We start from the raw sequence: 18,086 nt of genomic DNA, 5'->3' as shown, positions 1-18,086 counted from the left end.
TGACCGGTTTGGGTTAGATGCATTTAACGTTTTCAGTTTCTCCACTGCCGACGAGATCAGACAGAGTTCCGTATTGGCAAATAGAGTTTCTCCACTCTTGAGTTTTCATCTCTGTTTTCGAAAAATTTACAGGCGAGCACCGGTTTTCCGAGACTGATTTGTCGGAAGGGTACCTGCAGCTCTCCTCCGATGAGGCCGTTACGCGCCTTCTCGTTGTCAATACGCCTTTCAGCCTGTACCGATAAAGACCGTCGTCTGCAATTTTTCAACATTTTTTAAAACACCTGACACCCTCTGTACCTGACTGGACCACTTATGTCGTCGAACATTGGTTTGTTTTACAGTCTGCAGGTCTCGAGTGTGACCACACAAACTTTCTGTTTTCAGCCTTAAATTGAGTACCTACGTTTTGAGGTTTCTCACACGGGGGTCAAGCCGTTACATCACCACGTTGACACAACTGTGGCTTTGCTCCGGCCGATCTCCATTGAGGCAGGCATTTCTAAGTAAAGCTAAACATTTTCACATGGTGTGACCACTGTCGCTCGGTTCCTGCAGACCTTTTCCATAAAAATGTGCCTTTTTTTCTGGTCCCCAGTTTGTGATCGAGCATTCGCTTTTCTTAAATCTGAGCTTTGATCTGCCCACGTCTGGCACACTTTTCAGCCAGATCGGCAGCTCATGTCGGCCACAGATGCCTCTCAGCACAGTCTCGCTGCTGTGTTAGAGCACAAATTAGCGGATGCGTCTCAACGACCAATTGCTTACACTGTTGAGACAGTAACTCCCACTCTGCAGTGGTATTCTATTCCAAGTTTCCCTACGTGGTGCACTCTCCATCTACATCCGTGGCAGCCACCTTGTTATACCCTATTTAAGATTTTTCAATTGAGGGACTTTTGTGTACCACAGTTACTGATAACAGCCCCCAGTTTGTTTCTCGATAACTTACATATTTTTGTCAGGCTAGTGGGGTCTGCCATCCCACAGCTCCACCATTTCATCCTCAATCTAATAGTGAAGCCGAACACACACTTAGGATATTCAAAACTCAGATGCAGAAGTCTGTATCTGGCAGGGGCCTGAAGCTGCGTTAGATAATTTTTTAAATTAGTATAATTTAACTGTGGTGGGAGACAAGAGCCTGGTGGAGCTGCCACATGTTTGACAACCACAGACCCTCCTTCACCTGCCACATCTGATGCCGCATCGCCAGCTCTGTGACGGTTCCAGCTGGATACGCGTGTCTCAGCTCAGAGTTTTGGCTGCAAGCCGAACTCGCCATCGTCGAGTGTCAGCGGCCCAGTGCCCAGGCAGCATCCACACTCCTGATGGCAGGACGTCCGATCACTATAACTGGCCGCGCCCGCACGGGGCAGGCTCTGTCGAGGAGGTCCCACCACCTTTCACCTACCCGCCTCCGCCTATGCCCGTTCCCACATCTCAGATGGACCGGTTCGTGCAGTAGTGGGGGTCACTGCCAGACAGGTGGTCATCCGGAGTCTCCGTCTCCAGCCCCACTCCTCGACTGACATCACCAGTGCGTCCCCACTGCACCGGACGCCGCAGTTACCACCGCATCTCTCTCCGGGTCACGCGATGCACTCCCCGCTGAAACTTTTGATGCCGACCACTGACCTCGAAGTGCATATTGTGCCCTATGGCCTCTCACAAGAAGAGGGACGACTTGCCAGCCCTACTCGCCCACGCCTGCCCACCACACGCTGTAGCAGCAGCTGTCGTTGGGTGACAAAATGGATGTCAGCACCGTCGTCGGTGTTCTCCATTACTAGGTAATCTCTGTGCCTTGCGAGTTCAGTGCTTCCCCCCCCCCCCCCCCCCTTCTTCACAGTAGCGTTGCTCTTTTTCGGTACCAGTGCTATTTTGCAGTCCCGTGCATTTTTCTATATCACGAATTTTTCTGTGCTATAGATTTTATGTATGTTTCTGGTTTTCCCATCCCTAGAAGGGAGCAGTGACAGATGTAGCTCCACTCACAATGTGCGCAATTTCAGTGACAGTGTGTCTGTGCAGCTCACACGACCGCTTATAAAGGCCCCACAGCATGCTCTGGTGAGCTGGAAAAGAAACAGTATTATTTAAGCGAGCCCAAACGAGTGCTCAACCTTTTCTGTATCCCGTATTACTGATGTCCAGTCATTGTGTCTTCGTGGAGTTATAGTTCAATGCAAAGAAAATGAGGTAACTGTCACCACACCTGTAGTCATTTTCGTTCAACTCTATCTGTTGCGGTATCAAGAGAGTAAGATTACCAGGGCAAGCTGAAGAGGTAGGCAGAGCAGCAGCAGCGTCAGTGTCAACTGTGGCCGGAGCACCTGCTGTCGGGCGATCGTCGGCTACTGGGGCTGGGGCAGGTGCACCGGCTCCTGCATGTGCTGCACACGGGCATCGGCAAGGGCCACTGCCGGTGGCAGCTGCCGGCGAAGCCCTCTGAGGAGTGTAAGGGTCTGCAAACAGATACGTTTGTTGTCCCACTCCTGTGGTCTCTAATATATTAATGGACAGTAAATTACTGATACTAGGTGTGACAGAAAAAAAAATTTTATGTCCAGAGGAATGGGATTTGGGAAATCGAAATATAATGTCCGGTTCACAACAGAGATTGAACACAAAGGAGTCACAATCATCCTTTCTTTCACTACGTCATCATCATGTTTGTCATCTACTGAAACTGATGACAAAGATGAATAAGGACCATCCAAATCATTAATTTCATCTTCGACATCACCACCTGGAGATATTCCCTCCGTACCACCAAATGTACATGTAAACAAATTCAAGTCACCTAAAGTTGTTAGCTTTTTGGATAGAGTCAATCTTCCACTTGATGGAGCAGTATTTCTAGTGGATGCCATTATATAGGTGCTACGTCATAATGTTTTGTCTAACAGAGCTTTCGGCCAAACAGGCGTTCATCAGAATAGAATACACTACACACACACACACACACACACCGTCTCTGGCTGCCAAGGGCAGACTACGAGCAACAGTGCACGATGGGAGATGCACACTGGGTGCTGGGGTTAAGGAGGAGGCTTCGGTGCGGAGGGGGAGGCATAGCTGGGTTGGGGTAAGGCACGGTAAAGCACTGCTAGTGGGAGCATACAGGGACGACTGCTATATGATGAGTAGCAACTACTCTTTTCATAATACTGTCATTATTCCACCCCAGATTTTCCATTGTCAGATCTTTTTTCCCATATTTTAGCTACATCTACAAGTCCAGAAACAACCTTTTCAAACATTTTCAACAAAAATGGTCTTCGATTAATCACTCTAACTATCCCGCAGCACCGGATGCACTATTAGATGATCCAGCAATGAAAAAATTGCAGAATGAAATGCTGGATACTTGCCACATCCTCTACAAGTTCAACAACCAAAAGATGATTATAAAGAATTCTTGGTATTGTCCTTGTTGTTCCTCGGTGGTGCGAGAGTACTACCGAGTCATTTCGATCTCCTGCTGTGCCGCAAGAGGCATTTGTGCACTGAAATTATTTCTCTTCTAATATCAGTTTAAACTAACACAACAAAAAATCCAGAATATAACTGACTTGGCTGCATTTGTCAGTCCTATTTATACCAGCGAGTGGAATGAAGCACATATTAGTATCTGAAGCCCTCCAATGATATCAGATTTATTACTCTCCTCGAGAATTATCAGAACAAAACTGTAGCTAGTAAAGCGTATAAGACTCTTTGCAGGAATCTTTGATTTCTCTCTGAGCACTTGGTTGCCCTAGCTTTCTTTGACAATGGAGTACAAACAGACAAAGGAAAACATGGTGAAAAACTTGCAATGCCCAAAAATTTCTGGTATTCCTTGTAGATGCAAGATAATGAATCTGATGAAAGAGTTTGAAGACCTGAATACTGTGAAAGAACAGAAGAACGACATCAGCATATTTTCTACAATTATCTCCTACAGAACGGCCACATCATCCGGTATTCAAACAGCTCTCAGATGAAAGCAGTAAATGACACAGCAGAACACATTATCAGCCTGATCCAAACTACAATGGAACACTGGTGAAGGATGAGGAGCAGAAACAGTTTCTTCTTCGAATTACTTCTAAACATTGTAAAGACCTCTGCCTCTTCAGAAGTTGCTATCATGGCACAATTTGCACATTCATCAAGAGAATGACTTTTTTCCTTGTATTAAAAAAAAAAAATTGTGCTCTTGAGCGACCTCTGAAAGAAAATATTCTTTTATAAAATTGTGTGTTATCTCATTTTTATACATAAAAGCCTTGAGGAGATACAAAATTTGAAATTTTTTTACCACCCAACTGACTGTATTCGTCGGTCATGGACTGCAGACTGAAGAAACTGCATAAAGGTGGAAATTGAAAGATATGGGACTGGGACAAATTACAAGAAGCAAGTGTTCTTAGGAGCTAATGCAACAACTGGCTGAAATAGGTGAAAAGAAGATGGACAGGTAGTTTTGAAGGACTAAATAGTGAACACAGCAGAAGGTAAAATAGACAAAAAGAAAAAATACATTAAAAATCTGTGGGTAACTAAATAGTGAACACAGCAGAAGGTAAAATAGGCAAAAATACAAAACCCATTAAAAATCCATGGGTATGTGATAATAAATTTAACTGATAAGAGGAGCAAGTATGAAAATACAGCAAATGAAACAAGCTAAAGTGAATACATAAGTCAAAAAAATGAGATGGATAGGAACTGCAAAAGGTTACACGACAAATGCAAGTTGAAGCTGGCGTGACTAAGGCTAAAATAAATTGCACCTATTCAAAAATTGAAATAGATCTTGGAGAAAAGAAGAGCAGCTGTAAAAATGCCAAGAACTCAGATGGCTAGCTAGAATTAAGCAATGATGGATAAAGCTGAAAGGCGGAAGAGGATATGCAGAATGTCTACATGTGGGAATATTACAGAAACTGAAAAGAAATAAATGGAGATGAGATGGGAGACATGATACTGTGAGAAGAATTTGGCAGAACACTGACAGAGCTAAGTAGAAACAATGTCTTCACAATAGACGACATTCTCTCAGAATTATTGAGCTTGTAAGGAGAGCCAGCCACAGCAATATCATTGCACCTGGTGTGCACAACAATAGGGTGCAAAAGTGACGTCAGACTTCAAGGAGATTTTAATAATTCCTATTCCAAAGAGGGTAGGTGGTCAGTGTTGTGATTATTAACAAACAACAGATAAAAAAAGGAGTGATCAGAAAGTACTGATACAAATTAGTCACAGAATAATGGAAGAATCACTAGAAGCCGTCCTAAAGGAATATTAGTTTGGGTTGCAATAAAATGTAAGAATGTGTTAAGGCCGGTATTACACTATCAAATTTCTTTGTCAAAGATTTGATCAAAGATGTGATCAAATATTCTGTCAAATATATTTGGCAAAGATCTTTGATGTAGTGCTAGAAGGGGTATTACACTATCATCAAATTTTTTGTCAAAGTTCAAGATGGCTGACAACAACAACTTGTTATTAACTGCAGCAGTTGCATGTACCACAATTGCACTGTGTGCACATGCGGAAGAGAAGAGGCGGGAAAAAAAAGTAAATATACCTGGGTGAAGCAGTGGGTTTTACGACGACACGATAAGAGCATTCAGCAAGACTTGTTATGTGAGCTTATAGTGGAGGACGTCAAGTCGTACATCAATTACTTAAGAATGGATGAGCATACATTTCTGTATGTGCACAATGAAGTGTGTCCTCATAACATGAAGCACAATATTCACTTAAGAACTGCTACATCTGCAGAAGAAAGGTTCACTGTAACACTCAGATTCGTTGCTACAGGAGACGGTTAGGTTAGGTCAGGTCAGGTCTCCAATCTCCTTAAGCTATTTTTGTATTCAAATATGATGTAACTTACCAAACGAAAGCGTTGGTATGTTGATAGAGACACTAACAAACACACACACAAAATTCAAGCTTTCGCAACCCACGGTTGCTTCATCAGGAAAGAGGGAAGGAGGGGGAAAGACGAAAGGATGTGGGTTTTAAGGGAGAGGGTAAGGAGTCATTCCAATCCCGGGACCGGATGGATATGTGTGTGTGTGTGTGCGAGTGTATACCTGTCCTTTTTTTCCCCTAAGGTAAGCCTTTCCACTCCCGGGATTGGAATGACTCCTTACCCTCTCCCTTAAAACCCACATCCTTTCGTCTTTCCCTCTCCTTCCCTCTTTCCTGATGAAGCAACTGTGGGTTGCGAAAGCTTGAATTGTGTGTGTTTGTGTTTGTTAGTGTCTCTATCAACATACCAACGCTTTCGTTTGGTAAGTTACGTCATCTTTGTTTTTAGATGTTTTGTATTCAGGGTGCCTCACGTTGTTAATCTTTGTCCAATATCTTTGTCAAACATATTTGATGGTGTAATAGGGAACTTTGTCAAATGTCGTCCAATATTTGATCAAATCTAGGGCCTCGCTGTTGATTTGATCAAAGAAGTCGCTTATCTTCTGTTCATTGCAATGTGACATGTTACCACATGGAGCGCTAGCATCGCTGCAGCATTCTGTCGTCTGTAGTGTTTTAATAAACATTGCCGGTAAATACAATTGGTGTGCGCCACTAACTACAAAATTAATAGAGATGTATGAAGCTGATGAGGCACTTTATAAGGTGAGGCATGCTGAATACAAAAATAGATTAAGAAGATTGGAGACCTGGCCTATCCTAACCTAACCTAACACTCTCCTGTAGCAAGGAATCGGAGTGTTACAGTGAGCCTGTCTTCTGCAGATCTAACAGTTCTTAAGTGAATATTGTGCTTTGTGTTATGAGGATACACTTAATTGTGCACATACAGAAATGTATGCTCATCCATTCTTAAGTAATTGATGTAAACTTGATTTCCTCCACTATAAGCTCACTTAACAAGTCTTGTTGAATGCTCTTATTGTGTCGTCGTGAAACCCACGGCTTCACCCAGGTATATTTACTTTTTTTTTTCCGCCACTTCTCTTCCGCATGTGCACACAGTGCAATTGTGGTACATGCAACTGCTGCGGTTAATAGCAAGTTGTTGTTGTCAGCCATCTAGAATTTTGACAAAAAATATGATGACAGTGTAATACCCCTTCTAGCACTACGTCAAAAATCTTTGCCAAATATATTTGACGGAATATTTGATCACATCTTTGACAAAGAAATTTGATAGTGTAATACCGGCCTTAACACATTCTTACATTTTATTGCAACCCAAACTAATATTCCTTTAGGACGGCTTCTAGTGATTCTTCCATTATTCTGTGACTAATTTGTATCAGTACTTTCTGATCACTCCTTTTTTTATCTGTTGTTTGTTAATAATCACAACACTGACCACCTACCTTCTTTGGAATAGGAATTATTAAATTCCCCTTGAAGTCTGACGTCACTTTTGCACCCTATTGTTGTGTACACTAGGTGCAACGATATTGCTGTGGCTGGCTCTCCTTACGAGCTCGATAATTCTGAGAGAATGTCGTCTATTGTGAAGGCATTGTTTCTACATAGCTCTTTCAGTGCTCTGCCAAATTCTTCTCACAGTATCATGTCTCCCATCTCATCTCCATTTATTTCTTTTCAGTTTCTGTAATATTCCCACATGTAGACATTCTGCATATCCTCTTCCGCCTTTCAGCTTTTTCCATCATTGCTTAATTCTAGCTAGCCGTCTGAGTTCTTGGCATTTTTACAGCTGCTCTTCTTTTCTCCAAGATCTATTTCAATTTTTGAATAGGTGCAATTTATTTTAGCCTTAGTCATGCCAGCTTCAACTTGCATTTGTCGTGTAACCTTTTGCAGTTCCTATCAATCTCATTTTTTTGACTTATGTATTCACTTTAGCTTGTTTCATTTGCTGCATTTTCATACTTGATCCTCTTATCGGTTAAATTTATTATCACATACCCATGGATTTTTAATGGGTTTTGTATTTTTGCCTATTTTACCTTCTGCTGTGTTCACTATTTAGTTACCCACGGATTTTTAATGTATTTTTTCTTTTTGTCTATTTTACCTTCTGCTGTATTCACTATTTAGTCCTTCAAAATAACCTGTCCATCTTCTTTTCACCTATTTCAGCCAGTTGTTGCATTAGCTCCTAAGAACACTTGCTTCTTGTAATTTGTCCCAGTCCCATATCTTTAAATTTCCACCTTTATGCAGTTTCTTCAGTCTGCAGTCCATGACCGACGAATAGTCAGTTGGGTGGTAAAAAAACACTGAAATTTAAAATTTTGTGCACACAGTGCAATTGTGGTACATGCAACTACTGTGGTTAATAACAAGTTGTTGTTGTCAGCCATCTTGAACTTTACGAAAAATATGATGACAATGTAACACCCCTTTTAGCGCTACGTCAAAGATCTTTGTCAAATATGTTTGACGGAATATTTGATCACATCTTTGATCAAATCTTAGACAAAGAAATTTGATAGTGTAATACCGGCCAAAGTGCCTCACAAGCTTCATACATCTCTATTAATTTTGTAGTTGTTGGCACACACCAATTATATTTACTGGTACTGTTTATAAAGACACTACAGATGACAGAACACTGCAGCGATGCTAGCGCTCCATGTCACATTGTAGTGAACAGAAGACAAGTGACTTCTTTGATCAAATCAACAGCGAGGCCCTACATATGATCAAATATTGGACGACATTTGACAAAGTTCCCTATTACACCATCAAATATCTTTGACAAAGATATTTGACAAAGACATTTGATAGTGTAATACTGGCCTAAGCAATACTGACCAAATGACTTATGTTAGAAGGTAAACGAAAGTAGGCGATCCCACATTTACACTATCTGTAGATTTTGGGGAGATTTAATGATGCCGCCTGGAATACACTCTTTAAATATTCCCACAGAAACATGGGTAAAATACAGGGAACTGAAAGGTATCTGCATGTTGTGTAACTTAAAAAAAAATAGAATAAAAAAATAAAAAAAAATTAAAAAAAAAAAACAACACCACCACCACCCTGTGATTATAGCAGAGTAAGGACACAAAAAAAAGGAAGCAATGGTCAAGAAGGGAGTGAAACTCACTCTAATAACCAATCTGTACATTAAGTGAGCAGTAATGAAACACAAAGAGAACTTGGGGAAGGGTATTAAAAATCAGAAAGAAGTGCCAAAAAATGAAGTTTGCCTAAAATATTGTAATTCCGTCAGAGATGGCAAACAACTTAGAAGACCAGTTGATCAAATTTGATAGCTTCTTAAAGGGAGGTTAAAAGATGAATACTATGAAAAGATAAACATGGGACTGGATTAGGAAATGAGGAACTAAAAGTAGTAACAGAGTTTTGCTATTTAGGCAGTGAAATAACTGACAATGGTGGAAATAGAGAGAGTATAAAACAAAGACTGGCAACAGCAAGAAAAGCATTTTTAGGAACAAATTTTGACATCAAATATTAAGTTTAAATTTAAGGAAGTCTTTTCCAAATGTGTTTGTCTGGAGTGTACATGCACTGCAAACAGTTCAGACTAGTAAGAATAGAGGCTTTCAAAATGTAATGCTACAGAATTATGTTGACAATTGTATAGGTCAAATAATTAATAAGGAAATACTGACGTGAACTGGAGAGAAAGGTAATTTACAGCACAACTCACGTAATAAGGGGGATCAGTCAACAGGACATGTCTGGAGGCATCAGGGACTCGTCACCTCCGTAAAGGGGGAAGTGTGCGGGCTGACATTTGTAGACAGCGATGGAGGCTCAAATACGGCCAGTCGGCAGCTCTAAACAGATACAGGTTGCAGTTTTTATACGGAAACTGACAGACCCACAGTAGGACTGATGCGGAGAGCTGCACCAAACTGGATTTTGGAAGGTAGACAGAAACAACGGTGACAAAGCTGACAATACTGAAGTGAGATGCTGTTGCTCAGGCAACCTCCACTGCAACATTTCTGTTTCGTCTGCTCTGCATTTGTTATCATACGCTCTTACAGTGATGAACTGCCTGTCACATTACTTGTCACTAAAATGACCTTGCCTTTGAGGATGTGCCTTTTTTTCCAGCAGTGTATACTGTTCACTGGATAAAGCAGTTTCAACATTTACATCTTTCTCAGAAGCCCTGCAAAACAAGAAACTACAGTGCTGGTGCTGAAGATGCCGAGGTCTTCCTGGAGTACATTAAGCTACAACCAGATACATGCAGTATCGATGTAACACTTGTAAAGCGGTTGCGTGATAAAGCATGCCACCGTCGCATATCATCACTATCACAGTTAAAAATTAGGGACATGTTTCATAGTGAGTGACACGACTGTATAATTATGTACAGAATATTTGTACACTCAGCACTAAGTTTTATTTGAAAATTAATGTATTTTGGATTTAATAAAGTGTTGTGACTTGGCAAGACAGCCAAGCCACTATGATTGGTAGCCGAAAGGCACGCGTTAAGCTCACGCAGGCCGCATCTCCAAATTGAAACAAAGTTGGCCCACTGTTATATGAGACACAATTTAGGTCGAATGAATGATGATACAGCTACAGTAGTTTCGTTCGAGTCGTAAGCTTAGCAGTTAAGCTTTACCAGGTAACCATTGCTATGCGTCAGGCACTCCGTCCGTATTTATACGGGTACCCTTCCTTTTTCATGTGCTTCGTCTGGTCTGAATTGATGCTTATTTTTCTTTGATCTGATAAGTGCCGTTTTCTTTGTTATAGGTGTTTACGTCACTCTAAGCTGAAAATGCATTACTGTACTGTGTCATGCATTGTTTGCCGCATTCTGATAGTGCGTGTTTACGGCCTGTCTACGCTCGCGGCATGGCTTACTTTTGTGCGCGCTACAGCCACTTAAAAAAAAAAAAAAAAAAACAATTGCAAGAGACTGCTATTTGTTGTTACTTACACTGCTGCTTTCTTTGATAATGATCAACAAGAACCAAATAATAGACTGCTTTTGATGGAAGGCGTTCTGAACGAGAGTTTAGCGAAAATTTTTCTCCGTTTGAAAATCTTTGCAGACGCCTCTTTAGTACACTACATTCTGCACAGAGATTAGTCATCTTAGATTTAAAAATCGAGTCAATTGCCGTGCTTCATTTCTGACTGTATAACTATTAGGCATAAGAATAATACGAATATAAACATGACATGATACGTATATTCTTCCGCGTTTGCTGTTGTCTCACCCTAGTTTCGTAGTTTATTAGGCAGACAGGATTTAAATGAGATAGCAGCAAACACGAAAGAATACATGGCAAAATATTTATATTCGTATTATTCTTATGGTGAAGAGAATAGTGTCTGTGATTCACAATTCATAAAAGTTTTATTAGCAACCATCTCTTCTCACAGGTAGGAAAAAATTCAGAACGTAGGGTTGACCATATTGACAAATCATCACAGTCTTGCCAGTCGGATTTTCGTAGTACATTCAACATTGAAATGCTGCTACATTCGAAGATGAACAATACGGAATTTGTATTTACTTCGTGGATAATGTATAAAATGCAGTGATCGAAACTCGGGGCGGAGAAGAAGGCTCGTCTTCCACCCTTTTTTTTTTCTAATTTATTTACTGACGCGGAGGTTTTGGCGCTAGTATTTATCTTTGTGCCGGCAAAGCATGCCTATGCAGCGCTACATATATTCGACGACGGAAATCAGTTGTGGTGTCACCTACCAATATTTTTCAGAACTTCCGCTTACTTTGCACTCGATTCTAAGCCGCAGGCGGTTTTTTGGATTACAAAAACCGGAAAAAAAGTGCGGCTTAGATTCGAGTAAATACGGTATATAACTTCTAGCCTAAGTGAAACTTTTACAGATACTAATGACACACACACATTTCTTATGAATCTATGGCTGAACAGTGAAACTATTTCTATTGACAAGAACTTTAGAAAGATGCTTATTAATGTATGTGAAACTGTATGTCCTGAGTGGTGGAAAAAGATGAGATATTTCATTTTTGAAAAGCTGAAGGATAAGTACTTCAATAGTATACAATGTGATTTGGATGAAAATTCTTGGCTATTTGAGATAATAGAGAGTACTAATGACAATTTTGTATCTTGTGCAAATTTTATAACTGTGACAAATAATACATGTAATGATATACCATATGATTCTGATAAGTATAGGTTTGGGGAAATTGAAAGTGATTTATTACATGAGGATACAGGTTCTGAGAAAAGTGATCAATTTTGCAGTCCTTATATAAAAGTTCAAATTGGGTCATGGATTGGTAAATGTTTAATTGATACAGGAAGTGAGATCTCGGGAATATCTGAAAGGTTAAGCAAGAAATTGAAAGCGGGGAAAGATTTTGTTGAAATGCCAGTAGTTGGGGTAAAGATAAAAGGTGCTACTGGGAAGAGCAGTAAATTGGTAAAATGCCAGGCTTTAGTGACATTTTTAATTGAAGGCAAGTTGTTCACACATGGATGTTTTGTAATTCAGAAATTTAATGAGGATTTTCTTTTGGGTATGAATTGGATAGTAAAAGTAAATACAGCATTTGATTGGGTTGGAAGAAAACTTTTGATAGAAACTAGTGAAAGGGAATACATTCAGACAAATTTTGTGAACACACTTGGTGATCAGAGTAATGGAAATTGTGACAGTATCAATTTATTAAAGGAAAATATATTGGAGAATATTGAAACTCATAGATTTGATAGTGATGAAGTTGAATTTGGGAATTTAGTAAATTGGAAAATTTCAGAAACACAAAATTTATCTGGGGAGCAAAACCAACAGTTAGAAAATCTGCTGTGGGAATACAGTGATGTCTTCAGTGACATACCTGGTAGGGTAAAGGGTTATCAGTGTGAGCTTCAGGTAAAACCTCATGAACCATTTTTCATAAAACCATACAGTATTGCAATATCAAAAAGACCTGCTGTTGAGAAAGAGCTGATAAAGATGGAAGGATGTAATATAATAGAAAGGAGTATCAGTGCATATAATAATCCTCTAGTAGTGGTTTCAAAAAAAGATGGTGGGGTGGAACTGTATAAACAGAAATCATAATTTCAAAATTTAAATAACCTATTTTCATCCAAAACAAAAGTCCTCCACTGGAATATGCTTGTTAGAACAAAAAAACTACCTGTACAACCAAGTATGTATATTTTGCATGTATAAATTAATAATTTGAAGTCGCATGTTAATTGAAACTGATGAAAAAACACTGTCGTAACAAAAAATGAGAGAAAGATTTGTTTTTACTTTTTTACAAAAAAAAAAAAAAAAAGTCTCCCAGTGAGCATTTCTGAATTTTTCTAATTTTTGGAAGCTAAGTCTTCCTGTGGGTGAAGGCATGCATGTGAGGACATGCATGCAAAGGTATAAGATTCAAAACCAATTTTAGATAAAGCCTCATGATATATGAGCAATTTATTGTTGTTTATACTGATGTTGTGGGGAGCAAAAATACTCTTCACAAGAATGTGACTTGTAGTAATATTGTAGTAGAGAGGCAAGTGTACATAAATAATTGCAAAAAATTTAGATAATACTGATGTATCTTTAGCTGTACTAAAAGAAGAAAATCATAAGCAAAGAAAAAAAATTTTTTTAAATATTAGAAGTAAAAAAAAATATATAAAAAGGCAAATAAAAAAAACACTACACTATATATGTCCAGTATCATTTTTACTGTACAATATGTAATCATAATGAAATTAACATTAATATAAAAAAATTTAAATCTTATTCTAGGAAATGAGTTTTGCCTTTCTATTATTTTCAATCTGTATGCTGTATGTTAGAATATTTCTCATGTATGTTTTATACCATGTACATTTGTCATGTCAAATAATTTCTTTACTTGAATATTTTTTTTGTATGAGATTGATGGGGAAGGATCATTGCAACAACAGCCAGTAACAAGTCCACAGATTCAAAGAGTCCAAATTTGGAAGAGGTTATCAGACTGCATCATCAATGTACTAATTGTGTAATACAGATCCATTACTGAGAGTGGTCGGGATTTTGTTGTATATGTCCATAACAATAAAAGCCCTGGGGAGCAGTTGTAATGGATCTGGGAGATGTTATTTTTTTTTACTGTATTTATCGATAACAAATTGTGGATGTTTTCTTATATTTTTTGTCAGAATATTTTTTATTATAATTTGCCTTATTATATGTTAAATTACTTATGTTTCTGAGAGTGAAAGCATATTGATTACTATTAGTAAATGTATCGAAGAATAGCAAAGAGACTGATTACAAGTGGAAACTTATGTGTTGTGTAAAATATCTTTGACACTGGAGTCGTCTTTGACTGTAGTCAGTCGGCAGTTAACTCTTGGAGTGTTTTGACGGTAGAACAATGTGAAGGTCGCCGTCATAAATAACTTTGAGTTATGTTACAGTTTTTTTTTTTTGTATTAACTATAAGAAGAAACTACATTTGAAGAATTGGTATTTGAAACACCAAAATGAAGGAAACACGTTGAACCACGTCAATTCTGCAACCGACAAAGATGCATTGTGGAATCATACTTAGACAACTGAAGCCAAGATTAATACCGCAGTGTAAACGTCTAACGGAAAAGGTACTGTCACGAAATATGGCAAATTTAAGTAAATAAAAAATAGTGAGCATATTTTCAACTTGTGTCTTAGCCGGGATACCATATTTCAACTGGGGACTGTAGCCGGGATGCCATATTTCACCATTTGCTGAAAACAAGGGGAAACTATGGCTGTAATTTTTCCCGATTGCATGCAGCTTTACTGTATGTTTAAATGATGATGTCATCCTCTTGGATAAAATATTCCGGAGGTAAAATAGTCCCCCATTCGGATCTCCGGGCGGGGACTACTCAAGAGGACGTCATTATCAAGAGAAAGAAAACTGGCATTCTACGGATCAGATCGTGGAATGCCAGATCCCTTAATCGGGCAGGTAGGTTAGAAAATTTAAAAAGGGAAATGGATTAGTTAAAGTTCGATATAGTGGGAATTAGTGAAGTTCGGTGGCAGGAGGAACAAGACTTTTGGTCAGGTGAATTAGGTCTGCATATGATGAAGAAATTGATGAAATGTATGATGAGATAAAAGAGATTATTCAGGTAGTGAAGAGAGATGAAAATTTAATAGTCATGGGTGACTGGAATTTGAGAGTAGGACAAGGGAGAGAAGGAAACATAGTGGGTGAATATGGATTGAAGAGATATGAAATGGAGAGAAATGAAAGAGGAAGCCGTCTGGTAGAATTTTGCACAGAGCATAACTTAATCATAGCTAAAACTTGGTTCAAGAACCATAAAAGAAGGTTGTATACATGGAAGAATCCTAGAGATACTAGAAGGTATCAGATAGATTATATAATGGTAAGACAGAGATTTATGAACCAGGTTTTAAATTGTAAGACATTTCCAGGGGCACATGTGGACTCTGCCCGCAATCTATTGGTTATGACCTGTAGATTAAAACTGAAAAAACTGCACAAAGGTGGGAATTTAAGGAGAAAGGTGGGAATTTAAGGAGATGGGACCTGCATAAATGGACTAAACCAGAGATTGTACAGAGTTTCAGGGAGAGGATAAGGGAACAATTGACAGGAATGGGGGAAATAAATACAGTAGAAGAAGAATGGGTAGCTCTGAGGGATGAAGTAGTGATGGCGGCAGAGGATCAAGTAGGTAAAAAGACAAGGACTAGTAGAAATCCTTGGGTAACAGAAGAAATATTGAATTTAGTTGATGAAAGGAGAAAATATAAAAACACAGTAAATGAAGCAGGCAAAAAGGAATACAAACGTCTCAAAAATGAAATCGACATGAATTGCAAAATAGCTAAGCAGGGATGGCTAGAGGACAAACGTAAGGATGTAGAGGCTTATCTCACTAGGGGTAAGATAGATACTGCCTACAGGAAAATTAAAGAGACCTTTCGACAAAAGAGGGCCACTTGTATGAATATCAAGACCTCAGATGGAAACCCAGTTCTAAGCAAAGAAGGGAAAGCAGAAAGGTGGAGGGAGTATATAGAGGGCCTACCGTATTTACTCGAATCTAAGCCGCACTTGTTTTCTGGTTTTTGTAATCCAAAAAACCGCCTGCGGCTTAGAATCGAGTGCAAAGCAAGCGGAAGTTCTGAAAAATGTTGGTAGGTGCCGCCACAACTAACTTCCACCGTCGAATATATGTAGTGCTACACAGGCATGCTTTGTAGGCACAAAGATAAATACTGGCGCCAAAACCTCTGCGTCATTAAAAAAAAAAAAAAAAAAAAAAAAAAAAAAAAAAAAAAAAAAAAAAAAAAAAAAAAAAAAAAGGAAGACGATCTTTTTTATTCGCCCAGAGTTTCGACCACTGCATTTTCATACATTACTCAATGAAGTAAATACAAATTCCGTATTGTTCATCTTTGAATGTAGCAGAATTTCAATGTAATACGAAAATCCGACTGGCAAGACTGTTTGGGATGTTTGTCAATATGGCCAACTCTACGTTCTGAATTTTTTCCTACATGTGAGAAGAGATGGTTGCTAATGGAACTTTCGTGAATCACATGCAGTATTCTCTTCACCATAAGAATAATATGAATATAAACATTTTGCCATGTATTCTTTCGTGTTTGCTGCTATCTCATTTAAATCCTGTCTTCCTAATAAAGTACGAAACTAGAGTGAGACAACAGCAAACGCGGAATAATATACGTATCGTTTCATGTTTATATTCGTATTATTCTTATGCCTAATAGTGATACAGTCAGAAATGAAGCAGCGGCAACTGACTAGATTTTTAAATCTAAGATGACTCTAATTTCTGTGCAGAATTTGATGTACTAAAGAAGCGGCCGCAAAGATTTTCAAACGGAGAAAAATTTTCGCCTAACTCTCATTCAGAACTATGTTCTATCATACGCAGTCTATTATTTGGTTCTTGTTGATCATTATCAAAGAAAGCAGCAGTGTAAGTAACAACAAATAGCAGTCTCTTGCCGTTGTTTCGTTATGAGACAATTCCTCTCTTTTTTTAAATTGTAAGCAGCAGTAGCGCGCACAAAAGCAAGCCATGCCGCGAGCGGCGACAGACCGTAAACACGCACTATCAGAATGCGACAAACAATGCATGACACAGTACAGTAATGCATTTTCAGCTTAGAGTGACGTAAACACCTATAACAAAGAAAACGGCACTTATCAGCTCAAAGCAAAATAAGCAATCGATTCAAACCAGACGAAGCACCTGAAAAAGGAAGGGTACCCGTATAAATACGGACGGAGCGCCTGACGCATAGCAATGGCTACCTGGTAAAGCTGAACTGCTAAACTTACGACTCGAACCAAACTACTGTAGCTGCATCGTCACTCATTCGACCTAAATTGTGTCTCATATTAGAATGTACCAACTTTGTTTCAATTTGGAGGTGCGGCCTAAAACTTTTTTCTCCCCTTAAATTTCGAGTCTCAGATTTCAGGTGCTGCTTAGATTCGAGAATTTTTTTTTTTCCTTTATTTCGAGTCTCATTTTTCAAGTGCGCCTTAGATTCGAGTGCGGCTTAGATTCGAGTAAATACGGTATACAAGGGCAATGTACTTGAGGACAATATTATGGAAATGGAAGAGGATGTAGATGAAGATGAAATGAGAGACACGATACTGTGTGAAGAGTTCAACAGAGCACTGAAAGACCTACATCGAAACGAGGCCCCAGGAGTAGACAACATTCCATTGGAACTACTGACGGCCTTGGGAGAGCCAGTCCTGACAAAACTCTACCATCTGGTGAGCAAGATGTATGAGACAGGTGAAATACCCTCAGACTTCAAGAAGAATATAATAATTCCAACCCCAAAGAAAGCAAGTGTTGACAGATGTGAAAATTACTGAACTATCAGTTTAATAAGTGACAGCTGCAAAATACTAACGCGAATTCTTTACAGACGAATGGGAAAACTGTTACAACCCAACCTCGGGGAAGATCAGTTTGGATTCGGCAGAAATATTGGAACACGTGAGGCAATACTGACCATACGACTTCTCTTAGAAAATAGATTAAGAAAAGGCAAACCTACATTTCTAGCATTTGTAGACTTAGAGAAAGCTTTCGACAATGTTGACTGGAATACTC

The sequence above is a fragment of the Schistocerca cancellata genome, chromosome 5 (assembly GCF_023864275.1).
Source record: "Schistocerca cancellata isolate TAMUIC-IGC-003103 chromosome 5, iqSchCanc2.1, whole genome shotgun sequence".
NCBI classification, from domain to species: domain Eukaryota; kingdom Metazoa; phylum Arthropoda; class Insecta; order Orthoptera; family Acrididae; genus Schistocerca; species Schistocerca cancellata.
This window is presented reverse-complemented; position numbering follows the sequence as displayed.